The 15,092-nt window shown below is 42.3% G+C and overlaps 1 long non-coding RNA gene across 1 annotated transcript; it reads left to right on the top strand.

The window, feature by feature from the left end:
- The first annotated feature begins 1,054 nt into the window (after positions 1-1,054).
- Positions 1,055-13,132, top strand: LOC121580221. Its single transcript, XR_006003001.2, has 3 exons — positions 1,055-1,391; positions 11,170-11,272; positions 11,400-13,132. It is a non-coding gene; the product is annotated as an uncharacterized LOC121580221 (long non-coding RNA).
- The last annotated feature ends 1,960 nt before the right edge of the window (positions 13,133-15,092 follow it).

A 15,092-nucleotide genomic window follows, 5' to 3' on the forward strand; every position in this document is an offset into this window, starting at 1 on the left:
CTATCTACCAAGAGAGTTTTCATCTATATTTTTCGTAGACGTCTATTTACCACCACAAACCGATGCTAGTACTAAGACCGCACTCAACGAGCTGTATAAGGCCATAAGCAAACAAGAGCTCATCCAGAAGCAGCGCTCCTAGTGACCGGGGACTTTAATACAGGCTAAATTAAATCAATTTTACTTAATTATTACCAGCATGTCACAAGTGCAACCAGAGGAAAAAAAACTCTAGACCATCTTTACTCCACACATAGAGAAGCATACAAAGCTCTCCCTCGCCCTCCATTTGGCAAAGCTGACCATAATTCCATCCTCCTAATTCCTGCTTACAAGCAAAAACTAAAGCAGGACGTACTAGTGACTCGCTCAATACGGAAGTGGTCAGATTTACATTTTACATTTGAGTCATTTAGCAGATGCTCTTATCCAGAGCGACTTACAGTTAGTGAGTGCATACATTTTCATACTACAGATGACGCAGATGCTACTGTCGTGTATTGGGATTATGCTGTTGTTAAATGTTTTTAAGTGGAACTGAAAGAATGTTGATTTTAGTATCAAGAGGGAATGTTTTAGTGTAACGCCACATACAATAGACAGGAAGAGTGTTGTAGACAGAGGAGACTGGTGATTGCCAGAAGAGGGAGCCACCCATCTTTTTGCATTGTTTATAAATAGGGGCTAGACACAGAAAGGGCAGAACGGCCATGGCAATCTGGGACGCCGTTCTCCGGACACCGCGGGTCTGTAACTTATGCTGTAACCTTGTGATATTAATAAAAGCCTCTAATCATTGTGCAGCATAAGCGGACTCTTTGTTGACAGCAATAATTGCCACCATTCACCCGATACGACAAATGGCGCCCAACGTGGGGCTGGTCTGCACCTCTCCTTTGTTTCAGTCAGCCGCCAGGCTAACTCAAGCTAACTCGGTCTGAAGTCATGACCAGACAAGGGTGAGTGTTCCTCACAGCTTGGTTTGGATGCTATGTGATTGTACACTGGAGGGGTGTACCAGAAATGTGCCTCATGTGGCGTTATTGCGGTCGACTAGAGTCTGTTATAATATATTCCATGGGTAAACGGCAGGTAATTGGAAGTTTAGAGCATAAAACGGTAGGAATTAAGTATTGAAGGTGTACAATTAAAACAGATATGCGCATTCATTAGGGCACTGTACCGCTTAAGACCCCGGGGGGGCCATTTAGAAAATGATGGGCCGACAAATCCGCTTACACGATAGAATGTGCAGTCGGTGGGTTTTTAAAGAAAACTCGGTTTGATGGGGTTTATCTGATTGTGATTATGGTTCGACTTTCGTCCGACGGGGTGTCTGATTGGGTCTAATTTCTCGGGGAAATGGTCATTAATCCACGGTAGCAAAAACGGTAGGAGAAATATATGTTAAAAGGAATAAGGGCAGTGCAGGATGTCTGTTGCGTGGTGCAAGCCACAGGTTGGCTAAATGCTAATGCTAATGCTAAATGCTGGGTTGTGTTTCAGGCTACATTATACATAGCGGCTAATGCTAAAGGCTAATGCTAAATGCTAATTGTGTTGCGTGCTACATGCTAACGGATATCCTTAGAGGGCTATTGCGATAGGATAAGCCTCTTAAACTTGTTTGTATGTGGGTGGAATTCAGAGTTCTACGCAAATGTGAGTTCTGTTATGTGTAATTGTGTGAGTATAAGGTATAAAATAGTGAAGCTGTAGCGTAATGCTATCGTTCTATTGTCCGGGAATCGTATCATTGAATGCATTTGCGCATGCGTTTAATTTTATGACACTACACTACAAAACGTGGGAGTTGTAGTTTATGGCACGAGATTATGAGACGTTGGGTTCCGGTACTAAAAACTACGACATGCGGTTATTTGCTAAAACTACAAAAACGGGATTGTGGGAAACGTGTCATATTTCTGGGGGGCTGCGTGCTGCAGGAAGAGACACAGACGTGGGAACAAAGAGGAGAGATTTTAACACGAATCTTATAGGTTAAAGTGACTGTTATTCGAACATGAAACTATTTGTTGAGATGTAGTAAATTTATAAATTAAATATATGTTGACGGAGTATAATGAATTGAATTAAATGACGGATTAAAATAAAATAAAAAATGTTTTTGAGCGATCTATTTAGTCCTGAGTTAAATGACGGATTAAAATAAAATACGTAATGAATTAAATTAAGTCTTAGAGCGAATATGAACGAAGGAATGTTGAATATGGTTGAGATAACTCAGTGATTGCATTAACTACTAAAATGTTATTCTGTGTCTTTGTTCTTCTGTCATATGAGAGGAACGATAAGCAAGAGGAGAGAGGAGATACAGGAAGTGCTGACGTAACATCACGTGACGCGGCAGAGGATCAAGTAAAAAAAAAAAAAGGTTTTGAGATGACAATTTCACATAGGCTTGGCAAACTGATTCATTAAAAATTGCATTTTGGAGGCTATGTGCATCACTTGGGTTAATTACAGATGTGTTGGGAATCAAGGACTGACATTATTCGGTAAAATTAAGATAAGGGTTTATGGTAATTGTAGTGTTGAAGGGTTACAGGCTTTGTTTTTGGGATTGCTTTGAAGTTGACTAACTTACATTTACTTGCATTTGATGGGTTGTGGTAAGATGGCCAACACTAATTGATAAATTGGTGACATAGAATATAGGAATAAAAATTGGTTTTAATTATTCATGATTTTTAATTGATTTATAAAAATAAAAAAAATAAAAGAAATAAAGATTTTTTTTTTTTGGGGTTGTTTGGGTTATATTAATAATTAGAGGGGGGAAGCCATAGGCTATACAGTCTAAAATAAAATAATTCACGATAAAGGAATATAAAAGGGTTGTTACAATGGGGAGAAAACGACATCAAGGCTATAAAAGTCATTACACCGGTTGATATAGTACAAAATGGTAATCCTTTAACTAAAGTATTGCTAGGTTATCCGGCAAATGAAACAAATGTTGCCCTTCATTCTCAAACAAAAACTGATAAAAGATTCCAGCGATAAGATAAACAAAGCTATAGAGATGGGTCGGCAGGTAGCTTAGTGGGTAAGAGCGTTGTGCCAGTAACCGAAAGGTCGCTGGTTCTAATCCCCGAGCCGACTAGGTGAAAAATCTGTCGACGTGCCCTTAAGCAAGGCACTTAACCCTAATTGCTCCTGTAAGTCGCTCTGGATAAGAGCGTCTGCTAAATGACTAAAATGTAAAAAATGTAATAAGGCTAAGGGAAGTAGAGCTTAGGGATGTTTATCCTCAGCTTCCGGTGATCATCCAGGAGGGTGATTGTTGCATCAGAGATGAAGATGAATAATAGATAGAGGACAAGCAAAAACGACGATAAAGGTGAATCCAAAACTCCAGAAGGAAGAAAATGAGATGTCTGGAAGAGAAGAGTGAGGTTAAAGAGGACGAGGATGATGAAGATCAGAGTGATGGAGAAGAGATCATGGGTGGATATGACTCTGTGATCAGAAGGAAGTTGGCAAGAGAGGAAAGAAGAAGGATACTAGAGATTTGATCTCTGATGGAAGTTGAAGGAAGAAGGATACAAGAGATTCGAGTTCAGATGAAGACAGCGATAAAGAGGGGACTAAAGGTGCTGTGTATTCAAAAGGAGTTTGTCCTACAAGGACTGGCACAGAAGAAAAGTAAGAAGATGATGGAAGATGATATTTTGAGGACAGAACTTAGAATATAAGCTGTTGAAGAATCCTGATATGTCAACAGCAAGAAAGAACAGGATCAAGAAACTCAGAAAACTCAATCATACAACTGGTGGAGAAGAGAAGCTTTGGTTATGAAGAATCAGAGTGAACCAAATCAACAATCACTGTTACAGCTTCAACTGAACAATATCAAATGCAATTGTACCAGCCAAGGGGGGTACCAGATGTTCCATATCCACAGCCAGTTTCTGGACAGACACAGAATTGGAGAGGAAGAGGACGAGAAGGCTTAGAAGGAGGAGGAAGATTTCAGCTACACTTCCAGCAACTTTCAGAAGACTGTTATAATTGTGGACAGATTGGTTACTTTACCTGTGAGTGCAACAAGTCAGGAGGAAACACAGAGATCATTTTTAAGGAAGATACAGGGGCAGTCGAGTTCACCTGTTAGTGCCTAGAAGATACGAAGGGGGGTGTCAGCTGATAGCATCGATTAGAGAAGAAGAGAAAATAGCTAACAATTGAAGTAAAACCAGAGGACTATGAGAAGTGATAGTGAATAGTGTAAAAACTTATCTGTGTTGAGCCTAAAGAGGTTAAACATCTCACTATGTAAAATTAACTAATTAGGATAGGGATTTGAGGTAGTAAACAGCTAATTACTCTTAAGGAACCAAGTGAGCTCTGCTATAAAACTCAAGGAGAAATTAAAATAGACATACTAATATTAAAAAATATACCTATTGCAATGTTGGGAAGAGATGCATTGTTTAAATTGAATTGTACAATAAGATGTACACTAAACGGCTGTCTGGTAGAAGATTTTAAAAAGTAGGGTTTTTGGGAATCATATTGGCTTAAAAAGATCATATCATAGGAAGGATGATAATCTATTAGACTGCCTATTAGACAATCTGTCTGACAAATAAAGTTAAAAGGGGTGACTGTTATTCTGGGTTACATTCTTACACCAAGAGATTTCAGGCTAGGCTAAAAGGTGTTTAGTCGTTTGCCAAGTCTGTGTAAAAAAGTCAGAAGCAGGTGGGGACTTTCCCAATCACATATTCTAAAAATTTGGTGGTAAAGGGATTTTGTGAATAAATCAGTGGAAAAGGTTTTTAAAGGTTAGGAGAAAAGATTAGATTAAAATAAGTTAGGAGAACTAGGTTGAAGGAACTCTAAGACAGTAAGCTAAGTTTCAAAGTTAGTAGTAAGAGAGAGAACAATGGTGAAGGACACATTAGAGTAGGGAGATCAAGGTAATTATAGGTGTATTTTTATAATCAAAAGTTTGAAAGTTAGGGATTAGAGATAGGACTGAGAGTTGGGAAAAAGTGACACTAGTGGTGATAGATGGAAGTACAAGCAAAGACAACTTTTCTTTGGGGAAAATGGATGAAGCAACAATAAGGACATTAACACTTCAGTCTACTAAAACAACAGTGAGAAGCAATTTAACTCTTTCAACATTGATAGTTATTAAAGCCATAAATATATTGCATTTGATTATAAGGGAACCAATAGCTCCAGCACCAATTTTAGGGGAAAAAATACTTATTAGGGTTAGGATGCTCGCTTCGAGGCAAGCAACACTGAAGCATGCATGAGAGCACCAGCTGTTCCAGACCACTGTGTGATCACGCTCTCCATGACTGATGTGAGCAAGACCTTTAAACAGGTCAACATTCAGAAGGCCGCGGGGCCAGACGGATTATCAGGACGTGTACTCAGAGCATGCGCGGACCAACTGGCAAGTGTCTTCACTGACATTTTCAACTTCTCCCTGACCGAGTCTGTAATACCTACATGTTTCAAGCAAGAAAGCTAAGGTAACCTGCCTAAATGACTACCGCCCCATAGCACTCACGTCGGTAGCCATGAAGTGCTTTGAAAGGCTGGTCATGGCTCACATCAACACCATCATCCCGGAAAAACCCTTGACCCACTCCAATTCGCATACCGCCCCAAAAGATCCACATTCCACACTGCCCTTTCCCACCTGAACAAAAGGAACACCTATGTGAGAATGCTGTTCATTGACTACAACTCAGTATTCAACACCATAGTGCCCACAAAGTTCATCACTAAGCTAAGGACCCAGGGACTAAACACCTCCCTCTGCAACTGGCTCCTGGACTTCCTGATGGGACGCCCCAAGGTGGTAAGGGTAGGCAACAACCAATCTGCCACGGTGATCCTCAACACGGAGGCCACTCAGGGGTGCATGCTTAGTCCCCTCCTGTACTCCCTGTTCACCCATGACTGCGTGGCCAAGCACGACTCCAACACCATCATTACATTTGCTGATGACAAAACGGTGGTAGGCCTGATCACCGACAATGATGAGTCAGCCTATAGGGAGGAGGTCAGAGACCTGGCAGTGTGGTGCCAGGACAACAACCTCTCCCTCAACGTGAGCAAGACAAAGTAAATTATTGTGGACTACAGGAAAAGGAGGGCCGAACACGCCCCCATTCACATCGACGGGGCTGTAGTGGATCATGGTCCAAACACACCAAGAAAGTCGTGAAGAGGGCACGACAATGCCTTTTCCCCCTCAGGAGACTAAAAAGATTTGGCATGGGTCCCCAGATCCTCAAAAAGTTATACAGCTGCACCATCGAGAGCATCCTGACCGGTTGCATCACCGCCTGGTATGGCAACTGCTCTGCATCCGACCGTAAGGCGCTACTAGCGCGTGCAGCCCAGTACATCACTGGGGCTAAGCTTCCTGCCATCCAGGACCTACAGTACCAGTCAAAAATTTGGACACACCTAATCATGGGTTTTTCTTTATTTTTACTATTTTCTACATTGTAGAATAATAGTGAAGACATCAAAACTATGAAATAACACATATGGAATCATATAGTAAGCAAAAAAGTGTTAAACAAATCAAAATATATTTTATATTTGAGATCCCAAACCATCTCAATTGGGTGGAGTTCGGGGGATTGTGGAGGCCAGGTTATCTGATGCAGCACTCCATCACTCTCCTTCTTGGTAAAATAGCCCTTACACCGCCTGGAGGTATGTTGGGTCATTGTCCTGTTGAAAAACAAATGATAGTCCCACTAAGCCCAAACTAGATGGGATGGCGTATCGCTGCAGAATGCTGTGGTAGCCATGCCGGTTAAGTGTGCCTTGAATTCTAAATAAATCACAGACAGTATCACCAGCAAAGCACCCCCACACCATAACACCTCCTCCTTCATGCTTTATGGTGGGAACTACAGATGCGGAGATCATCCGTTAACCCACACCACGTCTCACAAAGACAAGGCGGTTGGAACCAAAAATCTCCAATTTGGACTCCAGACCAAAGGAAACATTTCCACCGGTCTAATGTCCATTGCTCGTGTTTCTTGGCCCAAGCAGGTCTCTTCTTATTATTGGTGTCCTTTAGTAGTGGTTTCTTTGTAGCAATTCGACCATGAAGGCCTTATTCACACAGTCCCCTCTGAACAGTTGATGTTGAGATTTGTCTGTGACTTGAACTCTGTGAAGCATTTATTTGGACTGCAATTTCTGAGGTGCATTTAACGCTAACAAACTTAACCTCTGCAGCAGCGGTAACTCTGGGTCTTCCTTTCCTGTGGCGGTCCTCATGAGAGCCAGTTTCATCATAGTGGTTGATGGTTTTTGCAACTGCACTTGAAGAAAGTTTCAAAGTTCTTGAAATGTTCCGTATTGACTGACCTTCATGTCTTAAAGTAATGATGGACTGTCATTTCTCTTTGCTTATTTGAGCTGTTCTTGCCATAATATGGACTTGGCCTTTTGCCAAATAGGGCTATCTTCTGTATACCCCCTACTTTGTCACAACACAACTGATTGGCTCAAACGCATTAAGAAGGAAATAAATTCCACAAATTAACTTTTAATTCTAGGTGACTACCTCATGAAGCTGGTTGAGAGAATGCCAAGAGTGTGCAAAGCTGTCATCAAGGCAAAGGGTGGCTATTATAAAATATAAAATATATTTTGATTTGTTTAACACTTTTTTGGTTACTACATGATTCCATATGTGTTATTTCATAGTTTTGATGTCTTCACTATTATTCTACAATGTAAAAAATAGTAAAAATAAAGACAAACCCTTGAATGAGTAGGTGTTTCCTAACTTTTGACTGGTAGTGTATATACTAGGCGGTGTCAGAGGAAGGCCCAAAAAACTGTCAAAGACTCCAGTCACCCAAGTCATAGACTGTTCTCTCTGCTATCGCACGGCAAGCGGTACCGGAGCGCCAAGTCTAGGTCCAAAAGGCTCCTTAACAGCTTTTACCCCAAGCCATAAGACTGCTGAACAATTAATCAAATGGCCATCCGGACTACCTACATGTACAAATTACCTCAACTAACCTGTACCCCCGCACATTGACTCGGTACCAGTACCCCCTGTATACAGTGGGGAGAACAAGTATTTGATACACTGCCGATTTTGCAGGTTTTCCTACTTATAAAGCATGTAGAGGTCTGTAATTTTTATCATAGGTACACTTCAACTGTGAGAGACGGAATCTAAAACAAAAATCCAGAAAATCACATTGTATGATTTTTAAGTAATTAATTTGCATTTTATTGCATGACATAAGTATTTGATCACCTACCAACCAGTAAGAATTCCGGCTCTCACAGACCTGTTAGTTTTTCTTTAAGAAGCCCTCCTGTTCTCCACTCATTACATGTATTAACTGCACCTGTTTGAACTCGTTATCTGTATAAAAGACACCTGTCCACACACTCAATCAAACAGACTCCAACCTCTCCACAATGGCCAAGACCAGAGAGCTGTGTAAGGGCATAAGGGATAACATTGTAGACCTGCACAAGGCTGGGATGGGCTACAGGACAATAGGCAAGCAGCTTGGTGAGAAGGCAACAACTGTTGGCGCAATTATTAGAAAATGGAAGAAGTTCAAGATGACGGTCAATCACCCTCGGTCTGGGGCTCCATGCAAGATCTCACCTCGTGGGGCATCAATAATCATGAGGAAGGTGAGGGATCAGCCCAGAACTACACGGCAGGACCTGTTCAATGACCTGAAGAGAGCTGGGACCACAGTCTCAAAGAAAACCATTAGTAACACACTACACCGTCATGTATTAAAATCCTGCAGTGCACGCAAGGTCCCCCTGCTCAAGCCAGCGCATGTCCAGGCCCATCTGAAGTTTGCCAATGACCATCTGGATGATCCAGAGGAGGAATGGGAGAAGGTCATGTGGTCTGATGAGACAAAAATATAGCTTTTTGGTCTAACACACACCGTGTTTGGAGGAAGAAGAAGGATGAGTACAACCCCAAGAACACCATCCCAACCGTGAAGCATGGAGGTGGAAACATCATTCTTTGGGGATGCTTTTCTGCAAAGGGGACAGGACGACTGCACCGTATTGAGGGGAGGATGGATGGGGCCATGTATCGCGAGATCTTGGCCAACAACCTCCTTCCCTCAGTAAGAGCATTGAAGATGGGTCGTGGCTGGGTCTTCCAGCATGACAACGACCCGAAACACACAGCCAGGGCAACTAAGGAGTGGCTCCGTAAGAAGCATCTCAAGGTCCTGGAGTGGCCTAGCCAGTCTCCAGACCTGAACCAAATAGAAAATCTTTGGAGGGAGCTGAAAGTCCGTATTGCCCAGCGACAGCCTCGAAACCTGAAGGATCTGGAGAAGGTCTGTATGGAGGAGTGGGCCAAAATCCCTGCTGCAGTGTGTGCAAACCTGGTCAAGACCTACAGGAAACGTATGATCTCTGTAATTGCAAACAAAGGTTTCTGTACCAAATATTAAGTTCTGCTTTTCTGATGTATCAAATACTTATGTCATGCAATAAAATGCAAATTAATTACTTAAAAATCATACAATGTGATTTTCTGGATTTTTGTTTTAGATTCCGTCTCTCACAGTTGAAGTGTACCTATGATAAAAATTACAGACCTCTACATGCTTTGTAAGTAGGAAAACCTGCAAAATCGGCAGTGTATCAAATACTTGTTCTCCCCACTGCCTCATTATTGTTATTTTAATGTGTTACTTTTTATTTAGTAAATATTTTCTTTACTCTATTTCTTCAACTGCATTGTTATTTAAGGGCTTGTAAGTAAGCATTTCACGGTAAGTTCTACACCTGTTGTATTCGGCGCATGTGACAAATACAATTTGATTTGATTTGATTCTCCCTACCACATGCGAATGCCTCCGTGGAGCTCATAAGTGTAGCCATGCCGCCTATTTTGGCGGTTCACAATATCTGCCGTACGGATGTGGAATGCGAGTGGAGGAAGCCAGGGTGCCCAACCAGGTGCAGTCAGTGGAGGACCTATACCTGGCTGAAGACTACAACCCTCTGTCCCGAGAGCCCACAGAGGAGGATCTTCAGTGGCTAAGGAACCGTCTCCGGGACAGGTTCAGTGGATGGCATGTCTCCTTGAACCTGAGCCAGAACATTGGCTACACTCCCTGTCATGCCTGTCTGTACTGGACATTGTTAAAAAACAAGGGCACCTGGGGCATGCAGGCATCCTGGCTGGCATGGCACTGTCGGTGGAGCAGGCTATACGGCAGGCAACAGTTGGACAGCGCACCAACCCCAACTGGCACACTATGAGGAGAGGGAGGTTGACGGCCAGCAATTATGGAGCAGTGGTTAGGGCCAAGTGCGTTACTCCGTCACAGCTAAAAAGCGTTCTCAGATCACAGTCGTTGGATGGGGTGTTGTCTGTAAAGTGGGGCACAGACAACGAAGAGGAGGGCACCAGACCATCCAGTGAGGCATCAAGGCAAATGGCTACCGGGATGGATGTAAAGAAGTCAGGGCTTTGGGTCTGGGATCCTGGGCGCCTCACAGGATGTTCTGGTGGGCACCACAGCAGTGGTGGAGGTCAAGTGTCCCTATGGTGCAAGGGACCTTACCATTGAAGAGGCAGTGAAGTCTAATAATTTCTATATCAAGGAGGGAAGGTCTTACAGCCTCCGTGGTCCAAGGTCTGCTCCACATCACTGGACCACCAAAGCCTCCACCATCCCCATCAGCGTGACGACCTCTGACAGACTCATATTTCTCCTCCTGTCAGTACCTGTTTTCAGAGAAGCCAATAGTCCAAAAATATTCCACATAGTTCATACACACACTCTAGGCTCCCAGAATAGGATATATTATAAGCAAGTTTTGCACAAAGCAGCCAACTAAAGTAATGTAGTTAACTTTATCATGGGCGCAGTGGGAATTTATATCTGTGAATCTTACCCCGTGTCTTACTTGCTGAAGGCCCCAGTCATCCCTGCCTGTACCTGACATTGTTGAAAAACAAGTAAACTATGATTAAAGATCATACACAAACAATGGGCTCCTAGAATAGATTATATTACATAAAAGTTTTGCTCAAAGCAGCCAAGTAAGGTAATGTAGTTAACGTAAGTTCAATCACAAAGGCTGGTCTGAGTGCATCTCCTCAGTTTATTCTGACCTGTCCGTCCACAGGCTCGATCTGCTGTAGTCCCCACAACCGGACCACACTGGCACAGGATGTCCATGCCTGAGGGATGCGCTCCTGTTGGACTGGAAAACAGAGACATGGTCAGTGGTAGGTATTTTCCAATGCTGTATCACCATCTTTATCTGGACAGAAAACGCATTGTTTATCATACTCAACACCCAATCCTCATGACTCATTGTTTGTTCTTGTTTCCTCTTCTGCCATGATGGACAAGCTTCCTTTTCTGGTAAATACAGGGCAACTTCTCTTTCCCACCGGAAAATGGCAGCTACAGACCCAAGTGTTGTCACTGGGTTTCCGGTCCACCCATCTGAAAGACCAATTTTTTTTTTACTTTTACTAGCTAACTAAGTAGATTAACATCTGTATTAAAATACCATAACCCACAAACTTGACTATAGTAACGGTAAAATAGACTGGGCTTTGTTCTATCTGGAGATCTAAAATCCTACTATGTGGATGGGACATTTCTGCTGGGATGGAGGAATTATCTGGAATGCTCAACTAGATGATCGGACAGTCTAGGGTACTATTTGCCCGAAGAGGTGAAGTATTGCAATGAGCTATATGACTGTACTTCTAATTCTAATTCTCAAGAGGAAAGTTAAAACCCTCAGCCGTAAGGTCACTTAGGAGGACCAACAGTGATAGGTGGATCGTCTGAAAGGGACTGACATGCAGGGATGTAACATAAGGATTTGGGGCACTGGCCAGCAGACCACGATTTCTACATTCTGGTCCTAAATCTGTGGCATGCGATGTTTGTAAAGGCAACATTTTACTGCTGTGTCAGGCTAGTCAATTAGCCCAGTCTGAAAAGTACTAGACTCAGGCTAGCTTAATTTCCATCCCTGCTGACATTTCTAACTGACTTCACAGGTCATTTGATTAGTCATGTACAACAGATGCCCTCATAGAACAAAACCGTTTCTGTGTTTTTGTATGGGAAAAACATTGAGCCCATAAGTCCTTTGTGAGCTAGCTAGCTAGCCAACTTTAGCTAATGTCGCTAACTAGCCAACCAAGGTGCCTAACTAGCTAGCCCACCAGGTGATATTTAGCTAGCTAACATTAGTTCACAGTTCGTGTAGTCAGACTTTTCTAAGTGGTGACATGCTAGCTAACCAACTATCCTTGCCATGGTGCCGGCCTAACGTTAGCTAGTCTGGTTTATGGGTATTATGATTCATACTGTGGTACTCAATTGTGGGAAGCTGTATTGCCAGCCAATCATTAGGGTGTTTTTGTTTGACCCACGCGAACGTGACTAAAGACGTGACTGAAACAGGAACCATCTTTGTCGCAATTCATTTATACCACGTGTCAAACTCATTTCACAGAGGGCTGAGTGTCTGCAGGTTTTCGCTCCACCCTGTACTTTATGAATTAAGGTTACTAATTACTAATTAGTAAGGAACTCCCTTCACTTGGTTGTCTAGGTCTTAATCGAAAGGAAAAAACAAAAACCTGCAGCATTTGGACCTCTGGGAACGCTCCGCAAAGCAGACTCGAAAGACCAGAACGGTTGTCACTAGTTACCACAGACACAAAAATTCCCTTTTGGTCTTAATATAAGGTTAGGCATAAGGTTATCTGTGTGGTTAAGGATAGCTATGGTTAGGGTTAGGTTTAAACTCTGATTTTTAGAAGAAAGTTACAGATGCACAAACATCACAAAGTGATTCATCCATTGATTCTGAGAGACAATGACTAAAAATATGGCTTCGTTTTCTTTATTTACTTACCCATCACTGCTAGTGAAGCAATGGGAGTGGTAGGGCCTATGGCAGGATGCTTCAAAATGCATGCCCAAATCCTCAGTCACTTCAAACCAAATGTTATAGCAAACCAAATACCATAAGAAGTTACACATATAGAATATTGGAGGCTGTGGCGATTTTAGCATGTAAATCTTGGTGGGGCAAAAAAAAAAATGTTTTAGATGCATGCCAGCAAAGCCACTACACAACACTAAACATTACATTAATTACACTATAACGGTGACAAACGGTGCCCACAAACTGTTAGGGCCTACATAAAGCTGTCCCAAGAGCAGAGCTTTCTTTTCAGCACCATGGAGTGCATCCTTACCACCGCTACACCTGGCTGGCTATCAGCGGAGCCTTGTCTGGCTGCGAAACAGTTAATTCAGCCTAATTTACTACCTTTTTAAAAAACATAGCTGATATGGCTGACTTGCTTAAACAAATGTGGTTTCTACTGACAATTGAGATGTACAAACAATGACATAAGGGAACGACGAGCGATTAAGACATTAATAAACGAGCTAGGACGGACATAGTCAATATAACTATTTGTTCAGCGCTTTTGAAATGTACAGTGACAGAATTCAGAACATGGGCCGTTCTTACAGTATTCTCCCTGTACACCAAGTCAGAACCGTAGGATAAATACCCATACACAAAAATGTATGCACGCATGACTGTAAGTCGCTTTGGATAAAAGCGTCTGCTAAATGGCATATTATTATTATTATTATAAATAAAGGGGGCATATAAGCAGACAATGAAAGCTCTTACAATATCCTGGTTTGAATCCAGGCTCTGTCGTAGCCGGACGCGACCGGGAGACCCATGGGGCGGCGTACAATTGGCCCAGCGTCGTCCAGGGTAGGGGAGGGAATGACCGGCAGGGATGTAGCTCAGTTGGTAGAGCATGGTGTTTGCAACGCCAGGGTTATGGGTTCGATTCCCACGGGGGGCCAGTATGAAAAAAATAATAATATTATGCACTCACTAACTGTAAGTCGCTCTGGATAAGAGCGTCTGCTAAATGACTAAAATGTACATATTCAATTATTACATTTCTCTAAAACAGTCTATAGGCTACATGTGCACAACCAAGTCAGAACAGTAGGCTAAGTTATGAGGGGGAAAGGGACCACATTGTTATGGTGAGGCACATGGGCTACTAACAGCTTACTACACAACATACACTTAGTATTACTTAGCTACAGTATACATATCTCCCTGATATATTACATCATTTATGCAGCAGCATACAATACATTTTTGGACTCACCTTGTTGTGCTGTGCTCACTTGAACAGGAAGGTGGCGCGGCGGTCCTTCTTGTGGGCAAAGTTTTTCACCAAACTTTGTCATCAAAGTCTGGCATTCTCTGGATTAATGGTGCTTTCAAGACAACTGGGAACTCGGAAAAAAAACAATGTTGAATCATGACGTCAGTGATCTTCAGGTCGGAGTTCTAGAAAGAGGCCCAAGCTCCCGACTTGGAATTCCGATTTGGATGACCATTCAAAACGTATTTTCCCAGTCGGAGCTCGTTTTTTTCTGAGTCCCAGTTGTCTTGAACTCACTGAAGTCTGAGATTTCCCAGTTCTGAGTTTCCAGTTGTTTTGAATGTGGCCGGATTGACAGCATGGCCAATGTATTCAAACTTTTCTGGCCCATGCTGTTGCATGTGAATGTTTATCCTTTTAAGCTTGGAAAAGAGACCCTTAAATCCAGACTTGGACCACACAACCACTCCACTGAATAGCAGGCTAGTGATTGCTTTGCAACGCTTGCAGTTAGCCACTGATTCCTTCCAAACCACTCACTGTTGAATTTGCAATTTCCAAATTGTTGTGTAATGTTTATGTTCAATGGCCGATGAGCACCGATACGTTTTATCTATAATTTCTCTTCATATGACAAGGATTGAAAAGGATTTGCCAGTAGATTGTGTGAGAGAAAAATTAACATGTAACATGTTTACCTGCTTTGTTTAATATTAATAGTTAACAATTATATACTGTTTTACTAATGCTGTGTTTTTTTCAATGGAAGTTTTCTACTCCAGCTCCCTGCAGCTAGTCTAAGCGTGTGGTCAAGGACATGGGTTTTACTTGAGATAGGGGTATCTGGAGCTGACAATTGATTTAT

Source organism: Coregonus clupeaformis, chromosome 13 (genome assembly GCF_020615455.1).
Source record: "Coregonus clupeaformis isolate EN_2021a chromosome 13, ASM2061545v1, whole genome shotgun sequence".
NCBI lineage: Eukaryota > Metazoa > Chordata > Actinopteri > Salmoniformes > Salmonidae > Coregonus > Coregonus clupeaformis.